This window comes from Corapipo altera, unplaced genomic scaffold (assembly GCF_003945725.1).
Source record: "Corapipo altera isolate COAL_440 unplaced genomic scaffold, ASM394572v1 1, whole genome shotgun sequence".
In the NCBI taxonomy this organism is placed as follows: Eukaryota; Metazoa; Chordata; class Aves; order Passeriformes; family Pipridae; genus Corapipo; species Corapipo altera.
The window spans coordinates 10,535,078-10,552,626 of record NW_020884873.1 but is presented as its reverse complement, the minus strand read 5'-3'; the positions used below and the strand labels follow the sequence as shown (position 1 = coordinate 10,552,626).

Below are 17,549 nucleotides of genomic sequence, written 5' to 3'. Positions count from 1 at the left end.
TGGGCTCTTAGCATTTCTATTACAACCAAAATGTCTCTCACTGTACTGTTGCTGCTACCTACTGGACTGCAATTTGGTTTTCTGGCATCACCACTACACCAACAGCAGTCTCTTATAAGGTCAAATCATCTCATGTCACAGAATCTCATGTCAAAGTAGGGCTAACTTTTTGCTACTGACTTCTTTAAAAATGCTTTTATTATCTGTATTATCTCTGTTGTACATATTTCCCTATCTTTGCTTTTGATCAGCCCATTTCCTGTTTGAACTACCCACACAGGACTTTTGTAACTTGGTAAACAAGATCTGTGGTTTCCTACCATGGCAGGAGTTTCAGTTTCAAGTGTTAGGCATTTGATATATCTCTATTCATCTTTCCTTGGACATTATTGGTCAGTGATCTTTTGGCTCGTGTTCCTTTCTGTAATTCCACGCATTTCATCAGTCTTAGCATTATAGAATTTTTATTTCTGAGGTTTTATTTTCTTTATGATTCATCCTTTTTGGGCTTACCCAGCTTGCTGTTCTGCCTGTATTGAAACTGCTGGAGATATATCACATTGTTTTCATGAAGCAACAAGGCAAATGTAATGGTTTGCTCCCACTGAGAGGGCCCTGCCCACCCTTAACTCCTTCCATTCTCAACCACATGTTCCCACCTCCTCCTCATGCTGTGGTACTCATCTGTCTCTTATTGAAGTAGTTCAGCTAACTAAATCAGCAGAAAGCCAACCAGTTTAAAAAATACTAATCAGCTTTTGTCAGGTTGGTGAGCTGAAACAGCTCACAGTGATGCTGGACAAGGGCCAGCACTAGCTTAAGAGAGAGACTGGGAACACCAGGACAGGATCTGGAGAGAGGCAGGATCACCTTACATAGATGGCAGCAGCCAAGTTTTACAGAGACTTGGACATACTGGGAAATGTCATACTGGGTATTTTCCCTTTGTAACACTATTTCTCCACCTCACCTACCCTTGACTACAACAGTAACTTAACTCATAGAATCACTGAGTGACCTGAGCTGAAATGGAATTCAGGAGGTTCCTGGTGCGTTCACCTGTCCCCTTGCAGGGTCAATGCTTAGCTTAGACCAGGCTGCTCAGAGTTTTATCCAGTCATGTCTGAAAAACCTCCAAGGATGGAGAGTACCAAAGCTCTCTGAGCAACCTGTGACGATGATTAATTATCCCCACAGTAATTTTTTTTCTTCTTATAAATCCAAACATGGTCAAAGTCAGAATATCATCCAGCGTTCTTTTGTTTTCAGCTTCATATCACTGATTTCTAAGTAATTTTGCCTTTGAAGTCCATCCTTCCCAGACTATTCTGCTTGGCATTATATAGACCATCACTGATACCATCAGTTATATAGCACATCTGACCCTGTGTGGTATTCATGTTAGTATCTATTTATGAGTCTTTTTGCCATCTGGCAAGACTCATATGTTTAAGATAGCAAAGTACTTAAAAATACATCAAACAACAAGCATAGATCAGTCTGTCTCCCACCGTTTTGGTAAAGCTTTCACAGTCTTACTATTTTAACACAAGGCCTAGGTAGGCCGTATGACCCCAACTCTGCTTTACTAAAAAGGGGTTGCTAACCTATGAGTAACAGCATATAAACTTAAGTCAAGAAAGGTATATTAAAAAAGCTGAAACAAGGACACAATTGAAATTGTTGAGTCTGTAGTAGACACTCAAGGACTGAAGGAAAAATTAACTACCAAAAAAGCTCTAAAACCCTAAGAAAAAAAATCAAAATAGAAAATAGCAATTCAGCAAAACTGAGTATCATTCTATTGCAAGGAGCAATGGAGTCTGGCACTTCCCCATGTGATTACCATCTGCTTGACCGGCAGAAACCCAGTGGTTACGTGCATCAGAGGCAGTGAGGGCATTAGTGCCAAAGCTAATAGCACATTACTCCCAGCCATTTATTGTATGTACTATCCAACAAATAGCATAATTGTTCTGTACTCATAAATTGTGTTTGTGATCCTGCTTTCAAGCCACCATGCTCAGGAAAAGACACCCATATAAAAGTGACCAAATATCCTAAGAGGTTTATACTATACCACTGCTCTATCCATTTCTTGATTGTTATATTCATCTTTAGTATTCAAGTTGTCCATGACAAGAAACAGGCTAAGCTGTGATATTTTTTAATTCCTACTACGAAGGCCATTTTGGAAATGCATGTTTGTGTTCTTCTTCACATTTCTCTGTCCTTGCCAATATTGTGCAATATCTATTTTGACATGTGGAGCACAGTGCATTGCTCAGATCACCTGTTTTGCTGGCACACTTCCTTTTCCATCCTAATTGCCAGATGACAGCCTACCTTCCTGGGGTGACTCAGCCTGCAAGCTGGCTGGCTCACCCACCATTGCCCCTGTCATCCACACGTGGATGTGTGTCAAGGCAGGATATGGGTGGAGATGGAAGCACGGCCCAATCACAGAATCAAGAATGCAAGGGGGAATGCACAAAATTAATATTGGTAGAGTGCAAACTCTGGCTTTCTTCCTAAAATCCTAAACATTACCCACCTCTTAGGATGACTTCCAGCAGACCAAAGAATTGGGCTGGTATTGCAATCTAGGGAAACAGTGTTCACAGACGTGTAACAGATTCAGGCAGTTCACTGTGTAATCCATTAGCCAAAGAAGCTAGCCACCAAAGCTGGAAAAAAAGAAAAAGAGAAAAAAAATAACTAGGAACAAGTGGGAAGTTATTTTTTGAAGTTGAAATAAGCTATCAGTTTATTCCAGCTAAACAAGATTGTTAAAAAAATAAATTAAACAATGGTGGGAATGTCAAGGGTTGGGAGAAAATGCTGAAGAAGATGGAGGGATGAGAAAAAGTGACAATTTATCTTGTGAAGCCCCATGCTGTCCTGTAGTGAGGTCAGCTGTAGTCCTGCATACGCGTCAAAGAGACAGTTGTCATGAGTTTGGGGAAGGAAGGAAGGGTGAGTCTACTGTCCTGTATATTTTTACTGTGTGAGCAGCCCTCAGTGACTGGCCAACACCTGATGATCTGCCCAGCAACACGACCCCGGCAACCTGCCAGCACTTGGTGATTTAGTCCAGCAGCAGCGCTGAAAAATTTCTTTTTCCAGTGGTGAATGGATCAGCAGAAATGTGTGACCCCATCAGGCTCTACGCAGTCAATGGAATACTTTCAGCTCATGCACAGTTGTTTATCAAGGCATAGCAGCACTGCATGTTTGTATCACCTCAAATCAGCAGAGGCAATTTTAACAGACGCTGAAGTTTTCTGGAAGCCAAAGGAAATGAAGTTCCAACTGAAATTTGGGCATAAGCGTAAATGTCTGCCAAACTGTGGCCTGTATACATCACCTGATGCCTGGTGTTGTGTGTTTTCTGGTTTATAAATATTAAAAAAGTCCCTCAGATCTGAAACTACCCAAACTCTCTTGTAACATGAATGTGACCTTTTTGTTCTCAGATGTAATAAAAAATATTTCAAAGAAAATGAAGAAGTTATGAATAGGTGACCACATACAGCTTTTCAGAATTTGAAAAAGATTACTTTTCCATGCTTATAATTAATTTTAATTAACCTTATTAATTCCCATCATTAATCATTGATGCAAATGAGCAGCTTCCTAGAGGAGAATGGGACCCAAGTCACTGTCAGACCTGAGGGAATGGCAGGTGCAGCTCATCTTCTCCAGCCCCAGAGCTGTATGGACACCAAACAGTTAATACTGTCCCGCTGATCACAAAGCCCACAGGTAGTCCAACCTGCCCTTTCTCCTACAAAACTGACTGAAGTTTTAGAAGGAGCTGAGACTACTGGGAGGATGATATAGACACAAGGCATGAACCCAAGGATATTCAGCTCCAACAGTTCCAGTATTTCACTATGAATACATCTGTTAACTACCAGTGGTGTCACCTGATGGGACCATATCAAACCAATACTTAAGAAACAAATAATTCAATCACTCACAAGCTAGTGAATCCTATTGGCATCATATGTAGGGTATTGTAATACATTTTGAAGGAAGTAATAATTAATAGCTTGATAAACAGGAAAAGGGATTAAAATGCATTGATGACTTCAAAAGAATAGATCACATTAGAAATCATTTTCTTTAATAGAAATTGAGACAAACATGCTTTCAGGTTACTGGAAAAAAATTGCATTTGGTATAAATCAAGCCTCAAAAAAAGTGTTAAATGCTGTTTTTGTAAATATGTCACACTGGACACGGTGTGCATTCAATACACACTATGGTGATATGCAACATCATTTAGGAATGTATAACATAGATAATCAGCAAAAAATAGATCAGTGAGTAAGGCTGACCATTATCCCTCTTTCTGCTTACACCTTCAAGTCTTTAGAACACATTGTTCGAGTATGATAAGCTTTATAGTTACATTTCGTAGCTAAATTTTGATTAGACTTATACAAAATCACATGTGATGGACTCCATAAGCCTGTGAAAAATATGGGCCCAGTTAAACTGAGGACTATGGAGAGAGAACACCTGAGAAGTTAAGATATGGCCCCAGGAAACGGGTGAGGGATATGAAAGAGAAGAGGAGAATGCTCCTTCTAAAGGAACTAGAAAGGGAATTCAAACATAAGAAAAGTGGGATGATGTAGGCCTGAGTGAATCCTCAGCACCAAAGACACCACATCCAGCTCAAGTGCTCCAGTACATCATCACCACTGTCCTAGTTATTAACACGGCAGTTCAAAGTGAATTGTCACTAAACCAAACAGACACTCGCTGTCTTGTGTCTAAGTGGGAGGGGGTGTTATATCCTTTGGTAAGAACAGGATGACTTGTGGTTTATGCAGCATACCCCAAATTCAGACAGATGGAGTAAAAACTGAAAACAAAGTACTTTCAGCCCTAAGAGATCATCAGTGTAGGAAGACACATTTACCCATTTTTCTGGACAGCTGTCCCGAGACTTGCTCCTCCTACATCCATACTGAAACCTCCAAAATGTAACACAGATTCGCTGCATTGTATTCCTTCTTCGGAACAATGCTATCCCATCTGGTTACCTGCTTTTGTAGGTGATAACCTAATGGCTGGCACCAGTACTTCCTGGGATTACACAGTTAGGTTTTTCATAATGCTTCTATCAACTCATGCCCTTCTTCTGAGAAAAAAATTCTGGATTTAGGTTAAACCATAGTGATACAAATGAACAGTTACCCCCAGCACGGTTCTGTGGATTGAATAGGCTGAATCAAGACGTTTTCTTCATAAAAGTGTATCACTGCAGCAAGAGCAGTCCACTGATCTCTTTAGGAAGAATTAATTAGAGACGAAAGAGATACTGAAAGAGCCTGAGTTAAATGGGCAAAAATAGAAAAAAAGGAACAGAGGTGGCTGGGAAAGGGAGGTAGCTAGAAAAAGAAAGAAATGTTGAGTTAACCAAGGGGAGAAAGTATATGTAACATTATTTTATACATCATCATCGACAAAATATATCAATATCAGCAGATTCCTGGCTGGATCTGTGGCAACCCTGTAGCTCCATCCCTCGAGCCAACGCTGAGGGAGCTGCAGGCACCTTTGTTTCGCTCGCTTGGCGAGGAGCAGCATCGTGGGGCCCTTGTTAAACTCCTAGAGCACTTTAAGCAGCTTAAACTGCTTTATAAGCTTAAAGTATCTAAGTCTTCAAAGCTGCTTAAAGCTACTTAAGCTGCTTAAGACACTTTAGGTTGTTGGCATGTGCAATGGGGCTGTATGCAACATCCTGGCCTGCAAACCAAACAGTCCACCTTCAGATTTGCAGGTCCCAGCAACAAAATTGCCTCACCAGGGCTGCTCTAAGCAAGGTCAGCCGAGCCTAGTTTTCTTCTCATGGGTCATAGAATCATAGAAGAGCTTGGATTGGAAGAGACTTTTAAAGACCATCTATTCCAACTCCCATTGCCTGATTGTCCCTCTAGGCTTCGGTATTAAGGCTGTCCTTGACACCTGATAGATTTGTCCTGGCATCTTTGAAATTCTGCAGGTTTTTTACTGCTGTTCATCCAAGGGTTGGGGTGTGTAACGGTATACCTGAAGCTAGCCAGATTCATTAGGTCAATATTTACCCATTTGCACAGCAAAATTCACAAGCTCCAGTGTTTGCTTACAAGAGAGAAAGTTCTCGTGCAGTATGAAATCATTATGCTGGTGTCTAAATATGCATATTTTTAAAAGAACAAAAGGACCAGTGGATATTCACTGAAGTATGGCTTATCAATTAACATCAAACCTAAAATTTCTGCACTTCTGCAAAGTTATAATCTTATCATGACCCTATCTTTGAGTCTTATCTTTTACTAGACTAAAATAACAATGGTGAATGCAAAAACTTCCAGTGTTTACAGTCATATTTGGATCAACACCACAGTCAACTGTGATGAGCACAGATTTCTCTAGAAAACATTTTGAGCCAGTTATTTTTATATTGAGTAGTGACTAGAATTTGTCAAAAGTTTTATATGGTTTTGAATTTCTAACAAAGAGCTTATTTTCTGAAAAACCTAGTTTTAAATAATAAAAAAAAAGTAAATTGGAAAAATAAATAGTTTTGCTCAGTTTTCCCTTGGGAGTATGATTCTAAAGAGATTTATTTTGAGCTAAGACAAAAATTATAATTTTGCAGAATGCTGCTTTATTTGCACAGTAATTTTTGTTGGCATTTTCTTGTGTATAATAGAGTTCTGTGCTCCCCTACTTAAGACATATAAATAAGGTACAACATGACTGCAATATTTTGGGTTTTGAATGTTGAAATGTTCAGTTGTAATTCAAGTCCTCAAAACTTTCCAGCTTTTCTAAAATAATCTCATTTTTTCTCATTCCCATTTTTAAAATTTTCCAAATTAGAAAAACATTCTAAAATTTTGAATTAAAATAATTATTAAAATACAGAATTTCTCACAGATTGAGAAATCCTGACTTGTTCGTTTTGCTGAGGTCTGTATCTGTGCTGTTGCTTTGCACACTCACTGGCCTGAAAACAAGATTTTGTACTTTTCCATTGGCAAAGATTATTTGATCTGTGTTTGTTCTGGATATGTTTGTTTAATTCCTCATTTGAGCACTATCATAAATTATTAGGTCATTACTGCCCTGGGAAAAGAACTAGTTTAATAATTAACTTCTGCTTGCAAAGCCCTTCAACAGGTCAGAAAAAATACTGCAGATGAATCATAGAAATGTAGACTTCGGTGAAATCTCAAGGGGTTATGTAGTCTGCTATTCCTCAATATTTTTAATCAAAGCTGTACCTAACCTTCCTGAGGTAAAATAAAAACGAAACAAAAATCCCACAACACAAAATCAAAGGAAACAAAGGTGTTTTGTTTTGGGTTTTTGTTTTGTTTTTAAAAAGACCAGAGAACAACCTGTGCAATATTCCATAACAGCAAATTAATGTGCCCAGAACCACACATGGTATTTTCAAATGCTTTCTTAGTGAAGATCTGTTATGGATTACCTTGTAATAACTTGTACACTTCGTCACAGCTTCAGGGATTTCAGCCACCTAATATATTCATCTGGTCCATCTCCTAACCTTGAAGAAAGCACATAGTTGTCTTGATAATTGTGGATGGCAGTCCCTCAGATATGTATCTAAAAACAATAATGACAGAGATTATACAACCTTTTTGGGTAATATATTCAGCAATAATCTTTTCTTCTAGTTAGAACATGTTACTGTAATACCTATTATAGTACACCTAAAAAAAGGTTTCCTTCACATTCTGCCTATATCATTAGTAGGCATGAAAAAACATTGAACTACTCTCTTTATATTAGCCTTTTATGTACTCAAAGACTGTTGAACCCCATATAACCTTTTTTTTTTTTTTAGATTAAAACAAAACTAAAAATCTCAACCATGCTTCATGGATCCAATTTTCCAAATTTCATCCTAGTTGATCTCTGGATTGCTTCCAGCTGATCTACATATTTCTTTAACTATGGTGCCTCAGAGTAAAACACTATTTTAGCTGAGGCCTTACCAGTGCCAAGAAGAGCATGCTAATTATGTCGTCTTACATATACTGTTCATATACTGTTTCAAGCAGACAATTCAAGAGAATCTAGGATTACATTTATCTCTTTTCCTCAACAGCGTCAAACTGTTGACTCATTCGTGGCCCTCATTAATCATTAGATCTTTATCTGCTGTGCCATTCTGTGGTTATGCTTCTGATTTCACCCTCCCAAATGTAGTCCTGTGCGATTGTCTTTATTCAAATTTTTAATGTTGGACTTCAGAACCTCTCAAGATATTTTTGAATAGTAATTCTGTCCTTGAGCACATTTTGCAAATCTTTACATGGTGCCACCTACCAGGCTTATAAGTATATAATTATTTCTAATTCTACCATCTAAGCTTCTATTGAAACATTGAACAGAAGCCTATCCTTAGGAGCTGTGCAAGACGCCTTCAACGTCCCCCTAGTGCAGCTACCCACAACCAGGTGTGAGGTTTACTTTTAACAGTGGATTGAATTAGAATGTGATTTTAAATAGAACAGCTTTCCCCAGTTCATTTATGTGCACACAGGACGGTGTCAAAAGCCTTTCTTGGGTCAACATAACGGTCATTTCTACTGCTTTTCCTTATCTATTGGACCAGTTGCCTTATTCGAGAAGGAAATTAGATTAGTTTGACAAATTCATGTTGGATGCTTCTTATCACCTTATTCTCATGGTGTGTATCAATTTACTTCTCAAGAATTTGTCTCATTATCTTTCTCAGTATTGAACTTAGGCTGAGTACTCTGTAATTCCCTAGGTTTCTTCATTTCCCATTTTTAAAAGCAGAAATGGTTATAATCCTGCAAACCAGGGCTGCAGCCAACCACTTCTTAATAGTGTCAAAATCAGTGCCTGCTGTTAATGTCACATTTAAGAAACCTTACCAAATTTTTCTTTTCCTTTCCTTTTTTAAAACCATTTTCCATGATGGTAAGAATTAAAGAAGAGAAAGCCTTTAAACCAACCAGGTGCTTGGTTTAAAATAATTTTCAAAATGTATTTTGTAGTATCAGATGTCTGATCATTACCAGACATTGGAAGTATGATGCTGACTGTATTTCCATCTTAGGCTACATAGTTGCTGTAGGCCCTAGTGACTTAACCACTCTTGCAGGACCTCTCAGAGATAAGTCAAGAGCCCAGTAGGTATTAAGTGAATTTCAGCAAGCCCTAGCAACTTGCGTATGTATAACTTAGTCAAACATTCTTTTACTTGGTTTTTTTTTCCCCCTATTCTAGCATCTGTCTTTTCCCTGTTAAAAAATGGTATTGTTAGGTACCTGTCATTAATGTTTATGTGCATGTAAAGAACATGGCAAAATAAATAATAAAACATTTCACTTTGCTCAGTGTGTCTACTATTTGTCCCTCTACACTTCTCTTCCTCTAATTTCTCGATATTTATAGAACCTCTTCTGTTTTTTACTCCAGGAAAGTTGTAACTAATTTTGTGACTGATTCTTCCTAGTTTTATCCCTAGATGTTTGTGCCACTGCTTTATTACTCATCTCACTTCTGTGCCCTTGCTTTCATTCTTTGTAGAATTTCCTTTTCAATATTCAAGTCACTAGAGAATTCCTGATGCAGCTATATTGGTCTCTTACTACTTATCTGTCTTTCACATCAGGATGGTTTACTGGTACACCTACAGCACTGTTTCATTTACTCACAGGTTTATTTTCCTTATAGTGTCTTCACATGGGACAATTCTTATCAGCACCCTGAATTGCTGCAGTATATAGTAGTCAATTTTTTTTACTAGCTTCATTTAAAAAACAAAACAAAACTGGTGTGCTTCATCTGACATTTTTCACATGAGAAAAATAACAGGTTTAAAATAGATAATGTGTGGCGCTAAGCAACTTAATTATATCCCACTTTAAAAAATTACTTTGCCAATGAAAAAAGGCATGTCAGGATTTCAGCACAATGATTTATGATTCTGTCATAGTGACAGATGTTCTTCATGTATCTCTGACATTGTAATCTGGAATCAATGTGCTTTTTTTCATGTTTGCTGGTAAAAAGAAATGCACTATATGAATACAATGTTATTTGTCTTCAAGGCCTTACCCTACATTAGCTTGGAAAACTGGCCAGGTTTTGAGATGCGCTGTATAATAAAAACACTTTAATCCTGATACTGTACCAAAAAACAAGCACTGCAGTTTGGGCCGCCTTACTGGACAATTACCAGGCTGATACACTCAAATCCAGCAAGGGTCTGGCATGCTGTTGTGCTCCTCTGAATCTTGGCAAACTTCAGCTGCCGTCTCCAGCTTCTTGGTTCATCCTGTGGGCTGAGATTCCTGATCTTAAGTACTCCTTGTCTGCATTCAGGATTTATTACCCATACCTCCTGGCTGCTGAGATGCAGAATTTGAGCCTAATGGGAGAGAGAATCACTGAAGCATGAACAGAGAAAGGCATTGACTTATAGAGGAAGAGAAGTGACAAACTCTACCAATCAGGATCTTCTTTTTGCCATTCCTCATCTAACACTGCAATTCAATAAGCCTCTGTCTCCAGCCCTTTCCTAGGTACAAGAATTGTTCTTGGCTCCCATTTTCCACATAAAGGAAAAATTCTCTCTGCTGAGAGAAGCAGAAGGACCAAGACTTTAGTTCAATAAAATAGTGGAGTGATAGACACACTTTCTGAAGTTTTGCTGTTTGGGTGGAATAACATCTAAGTTCTCCACTAGCCCAGCTCAGGGACTGCACTTCTTCACAGTATGGCCCCATTGGTGACAGCTTGTATGATAAACATAGCTGAGGTTCAAAAGTTCCCCAAAACATCTCTCATCTTCCTGCCACAGTCCCTATCAGTTTCTTATTGTGAGGACATTGCTCTGCAGTCCAGATCTCTAGTTATGTTTACTGGTTTGCCTTGTTCAACTCTGAGGTCTCAGAAAAAGGTGCAGAGAACCATCATCCATAAAAGGAAAAAGTTATAGGAAAATCCCTTTTGCCAAATACAATTTTATAATCTATCTTCACTAGGAAAAATGTTGTAGATTCACTCATAAAAATGTAGTGAAATGTTGCATCAAAGAATATTCATTAACAGTGAACTCTCCTGGCTGGCGCCATTTTATGAACTTTTTGATAAGCTAGGCTAAGGAAAAAAATCAAATAGAATGGTTCTGCACTGAGGGAGCAAAAGATGTTAATGCATCTTTCTGATCTCTACTTTCCATGAATGAGATAACAAACAGGTGCAATCATCACCAGGCAATTCAAATCCAACATTTAAAGACTGACTTCATGATTATTGTCAACAGAGGATGACATTGCTATATTCTGGGGGTTCCTGAAAGCTGCATTACGTATTAAACCAAGTCTGCCCTGCTTATTTCTACTTCCTGAGTAATAGTAGCATGCATGATAAGTAAAAGGAGATGATCTACTGTAGAAGATGTCTGAAGCCTTCATGAAGATGGAGTTTTATTAAGAAAAGGCACAGCTACATGGGTAGGGACCCAACAGAAACAAAATGAACTGTGTGTGCTGAGGGATGCTGGGATTCAGGCCAGTTTGGGAGCTAGAGAGGCACATGTGTGGATCTCCAAGGCTGCTGAAAACCCCTCTCCCCTTGTCTAAACCAGCCCCACAGCTTCCAGATCACAGCTGGTGCACGGGACACAGGTGGAAAGCAAAGGCGGAGAAGGTTTTTCTAACCATAACTACCCACGTGGTCATGGTTTGAAATACTCAACCACAGCTAAACTTAGCAAAACTAGAACATGAAAGAAAATTACTTACATGAAAGCTACAAAATAGCTTGTTTTCAAGATGATAGAGCTTATCAGTGTCAGTTCTGCAGAGCTTCAGACACCTGCAAAATTGAAGACTCAGACTCTATTCTTTAGGGTTTAGGAAATCAACAAAAGTTAACCTTTAGTTAATGAATATGCAAATAATTCACTATTGTGGTGCAAATATAGAAATCAAGTTTCAAAGATGGCTACTATTTCCTCTCTTTCTGAGGACTGCAGATCTTTTAATTTACTTCATCTTTTTTTTAAAAATGCAGATGACATTGTTCAAAGATTTATACTTGCAAAAACAATACATTTGTCAGCTACTACACAAACTTCTTTGGGTTTGAAATATTTACAACGTGGCAGAAAAGCAAAGTATGAATGCAGTTCTTTGTGTTATTGTAAAGCTGTTCTGTTTACAAAATGTTCTTTTTCGTTTTTCAACATTTTGCAGAAAGCCAGAAACAGTAAGCAGTAATCATATTATTTCTTTTTAATCATACAACCTTAAGTAGAACTCTTAAGGAAAAAATAATAGTAGTAATTCTTGATCATGGCCATGAACAGACATATTCAGGTACTTTTAAGTCACAGCCATTCTATCTTAGCAATTTGGTTCATAGCAATAGAGTAGTTTTGAAGCAAATACTCAGACTGTCCCCATTTGTCATATGTTAGCTGATTTCTCAGAGTGGTGTTGGTGGGCACAAAGCAGATTCTTCTTGAGTGAAACCAGACCAGGAGCTTTGCTCCACAGCATTTCAACACTCAGTGGAGTAATTAGTAGTTAGTTCTAAATCCTTGTGTGAACTTTGCATCACAAGGACCTCCAGTACATAACTAAGGTACATGTATTTTCTGAAGAGTAGCCTCGAACCCTGAAGGAGGTTGCATGGTCAGGTACTGCATTTATCTTCCTATTTGCTGCCAGCTGCCCATCCTCAACTGCTTTAGCAGTGTCTATCCTGCTGCTTTATCCTCATTCATCCAGATTTCAGATCTGAAACATTTCCCTTCTCATTTCTCCTGCCTTCTGTTGCTGAACCTGTCCTTTTTGTGTTACTTTACCCCCACACTTCTGTCTCCTCTGGAAGCTCCCTCTTAACTCCTGCCAAAAAACTCAGGTAGCTGCAGTCTGCACCCTGAAGATATGACGTTTCCCACAAACCTGTACCATGAGAGAAAGAGGAATTTCTCAAGGAGCAAGATAACACAGTGGTAATCTCAGAGGTTGAGCAAAGCCTTACAATGTATGTAGTTGTATCTGTAGTAGGCTGGAAGCAGAAGGAGAATATGATTCTTGTCAATTTAGGAAGACTTGGAGACCCTCTTAGGTGTCACCCACAGCACTATTGAAGACAAAATCTCCATAACCTCTTTGCCCATGGTGTACCTGATCACCTCAAAGGAATTAGTGACCAAGGAGTAATGGTCGGAGGTTGCAAGATTCTAAAAGATGGCAATCATTTATTTGGACACAGCTATGGGTTCTGAAATCTCACATGAGGATGGTGAAGGTATGGCACCAACTCACAGAAGAGGGCCTTGATGATGCCCTTCATAATCCAAAAGTCTTGTGCCCACCACTGGTTATCCTGTCTATCTGTCACGGTCAACATAGTGCCAATATTAACACTTATTTTAAAATTTGTATTCCATATTCAAAAAACACTGCAGAATTTGAGCCTCAACAAAGGATTATGGAGGGACAGTTGCATTTTTATGCTCTTCAGTGACATCAAACTGCTCAAATAAGATCTTCCCAGAGCACTGCAAACATTCCTAGAAAAACAGAGCTTAAAACATTGCCATTACAGTACTGGGTCAGCCCCTTGGCTGCTCTAGTCCATTGGGTAATCTCGGGTGGAGAGTAAAGCCAAATATCCATGAGTAAGTCTTGTGACTCAACTGCTGCTTCAGTAATTGGAGGTGCCTGAACATACATTATTGGAATTTTGTCAGGCAGTGAGGATCTTTTAGCATATCTCCACAAAGTTTTTACCTCTAACAAAATCAAAAATGTTTAATATGTGTGCTGGTTTTGTCTGGGGTAGAGTTAATTTTTTTCACAATGGCTAGTATGGGGCTGTGCTTTGGATTTGTGCTGAACACAGAGTTGATAAGATAGAGATGTTTTTGTTATTGGTGAGCAGCACTTACACAGACTCAAGGCCTTTTCTGTTTTTCTCACAGCCACGCTGGCAAGGAAGTCGGGAGGAGACACAGCCGGGACAGGTGACCCAAACTGACCAAAGGGATATTCCATACCAAATGACATCATGCTCAGTATATAGAGTGGGAGGAAGAAGGAGGAAGCAGGGAAATGTTTGGAGTGGTGGAGTTTGTCTTCCCAAGTACAGTTAACATGCAATGGAGCCCTGGTCTCCTGGAGGTGGCTGAACACCTGCCTGGCCATAGAAAGCAGAGAATTTATTCCTTGCTTTGCTTTGACTATGTGTGCAGCTTTTGCTTTCCCTATTAGACTGTCTTTATCTCAGCCCACAGGTTTTCAAGCTTTTGTCCTGATTCTCTCCCCAGTCCCACTGGTGGGGCAGAGAGCGAGGAGCTGCATAGTATTTCCTTGCTAGCCAGGATTAAACCATGACACCATGTTACATCAAATCTGTCTTTCAGCTACAACAGCTCAAATCTGCTACTTCACTGAAGTCCTGCTCAATTCCTTTTTAATTACATGCTTAACGTATCAACAGCTTACTGATAACAAAACCTGAGAAAATGGCTTAAAATAATTATAGGCAGTTTTCAATCTTTTGAACTCAAAGGATGCTAACCTAAGGAGACAGCAGCCAGCAGGTTACCTACCAACTCCTTTGATCATTTCTGTGTTTGCTTGTTGTCTGGAGAAGTGGATGTAAACACTCACTAGAAATGCTACAGCCTCTTCAGTCCTCCTCCGAGAGAATCTTCCAGTGTTACTTCACTACAAATACACACTTTCTGTCTGGATTCTTTGTAACTGTGAGGCAATATTATGATTTTTTTTCACCACTCTGGATTGATGAGAAATCAGGTGCCTTTTATTTTCAGTTAAGTCTAAAGATGAGATATGAGAAAAACGGAAAAGAATTGTTATAATTCCTGTCATTTAAAAAATATTAATATGGGCCCCATCTCTCTTTTTCTCACTATAATTTTTTGATTGTGAAGAATAGGTCACTGTATACTAGTGGAAATACAAACACTTCATTTTGAGATAATTCATTTAATTTTCCAGACTGGCTTCCTTTTCAGGTCTCTTCATTACCCTGTTAGCCACAACCAGCCTCTGCACATCCTGTGCTCCTCATCAAAATGCATTTTCCTCAGCCCACAACCCCTCACCTACAGCCCATTTGCCCTTCGACTGGGGTATTATGCACTGCCTCAGTAACCTCTTCTATATGCGCCATCCATATCTACACCAAGCCGCTCCCTCTGTACCCTTTTCTTTCTCATCCTTTGTTGAAGCCTGCATTTATTTTCAAAGGCTCCTCTACTCAGCCTTTTATGTGTGGTGCTTTAAACCCTTTTATTCCCCTGAGCATTCCCAGCTATCCATTCTTTCCCTGAGAGGGAGGTGGATCTTCCTTGAAGTCATTATTCAGGGAAAGGAGACTAAGCCCCATTATTTGATTGATTTCACTAGTCATTGAAATGAATTGTACGTAGGCACAACTAGCAAATGCTTGTTAAAATGGTAAATTTGATCATTTCTTTTCAGTGATAGTGGGAGAACATAAAAATCACAAAATGAGTAACAGAGCAAAATGGCAAGAATTACGTTTTGTCCTTTGAAATAATATTAAATGACAACATAAATCCTATAGAAATACTTATGGGGTATTACTATATCTACCACGAGTTCATTATGTCTTACATTATTAGAATGAAAGGCAAAGAAATGAGTGATTAGATGTTAAAGCTGCACCATTTTTATTTAAGCAATTACATTACTTGCAGTGCAGTGTGCCAGAGAAATGACTGGTTTGATGACAGATCTCCTTTTCTATTACAAAGCCCATCTTAAAATAATTCTCAACAAGACAAAGTCAGATACAAAATATCTTTATAAATGTGGGGGAAATGAGAAATTATTCTGATGATCTAAATTTGCCTAAAGCACTTGCTTGTATGACAAAATCACTGCAATAATTTGTCTAACTTAGTGGTTTCATGCAGACGAGGTTGAATGTTTAAATAGGGTAGTGATTAGGACAGGAAAGACAGTGACAAAGCTCTTCAAACAAAAGCTTGCCATGATCTGCCTCACTTATGCATTGTTTCAGTCAATACCAGAAATCTTGTACCTTAGTGAGGGAAAAAAAGAAAAAAATGTATTTTTTTCTTAAAAATAAAACTGTCTACCATCAACTTATTAAAAACATAAACAATTTCCTATTATACTTAATTGAAAGGTGTTGGAAAAATGCTACATTGGCTTCAAATGAACAGGCTAAGTTTCCATTGCCAAATATTTGGGTGTGATTTCCAATGGTTTTATCAGAATTGGACCTGTAATCAGTGAATGGAGAGAAAAATATGGAGAAGAACATAAAGATTCCAGTCATGTCTGACAGCGTCTCCAAACAAGCCTATGGCCAATTGCTGGAAGTATGGTTGGAACCCACACCACTAAATTTTGCCAGGCAACTGTACTAAGGACAGACATCCTATGTTTGGAGACCTCATTCAGGCGTTAATGTGTTCTGTAATAATGTTAACACTGAAATTTCCTATGGGCTCAGCATTTGTTAGCGTCTGGCCCTGGTCCCTAGCTTTGCTCAAATGGAGGAAAAGAGGCTGCACTAACTCACCACTTCTCCCTGGCCAAGGACTTCCCTCCAGCACATCCCCAGAAGCATTACAGCCAGTGCAGTGCCAAACCTTTTGCCATCACCTTTTGCAGCTCCAGTCATAGGGGTGTCTCAGAGATGGCTTCTGTGCAGAAATCCCCAGCTGCCAAAAGCCTCCTAGAAGCCATGGGAAAAGGTACAACATTACTTCAAGGACTACATTAAAACATTTTTTGAAGTATTATTGCAATTGGACCGTGGACTAAATTGCCATAAGGCACTCCCTTTAGTAGTGCAAGCTTGATTCCCATGAGGGACTGTTTCTCCTTGGAGGTTAATCCTTCGATTATGTATTCTCTGTCTCAATAACTTTATTATACACTTAACAAGAACAGAGTCATATTTCATACATCTCTTTCTAGCAGTGATCAGGAAGCACCTTGAAACTGGTTGTTATTTTTAAGTTTACCTATGTTTGCATGCAGTTTGCTAACACTTCCCAGACTAGACAGCAATGACCCTTTGTTCCATGTTAAGCCCTGAGCTTATCAGAGCTGTGGCAGTGGGTCTACCTTTATCAGAGAAGTGCTCGTTCCTTGGTTGAAATTCCTTAGGTCTTTCTGAAGCCATCTGGGAATAGTGTCTGAAATAAAAGGTCACTCTCACTGAAGTCTATGCGAAGCAGTGATTGCAGCAAAGCAAGTATCCTTCAGAATGTAGTGCCTTCCATACACCAGTCTCTTATATGCATGCAGAGATACGTTTGCATAACTTGTATTATTTATGCTCTAGACTTCATTGGTTTTCCATATTAAAATGTGATGATTTCGTATTCATTCTGTGGCAGCATATGCTGATCATCCTGGAAAATATTAATAATTTTTCTACTGTTTCTATTTTATGCAATCATTGTTCCATCATTTCTATCTTCACAGTAGATAAAA

The 17,549-nt window shown here is 38.8% G+C and overlaps 1 long non-coding RNA gene across 1 annotated transcript in view; it reads right to left on the bottom strand.

Moving 5' to 3' along the window:
• Positions 1-17,225, bottom strand: part of LOC113953348 — a 34,959-nt gene extending 17,734 nt beyond the window's left edge. The window contains exons 1-5 of the long non-coding RNA XR_003529850.1: positions 17,178-17,225; positions 16,627-16,782; positions 14,636-14,753; positions 7,496-7,632; positions 2,555-2,687 (exon numbers count right to left, since the gene is read on the bottom strand). This is a non-coding gene — a long non-coding RNA (uncharacterized LOC113953348). The remainder of the gene's footprint in view (positions 1-2,554; positions 2,688-7,495; positions 7,633-14,635; positions 14,754-16,626; positions 16,783-17,177) is intronic.
• Positions 17,226-17,549: the final 324 nt, after the last annotated feature.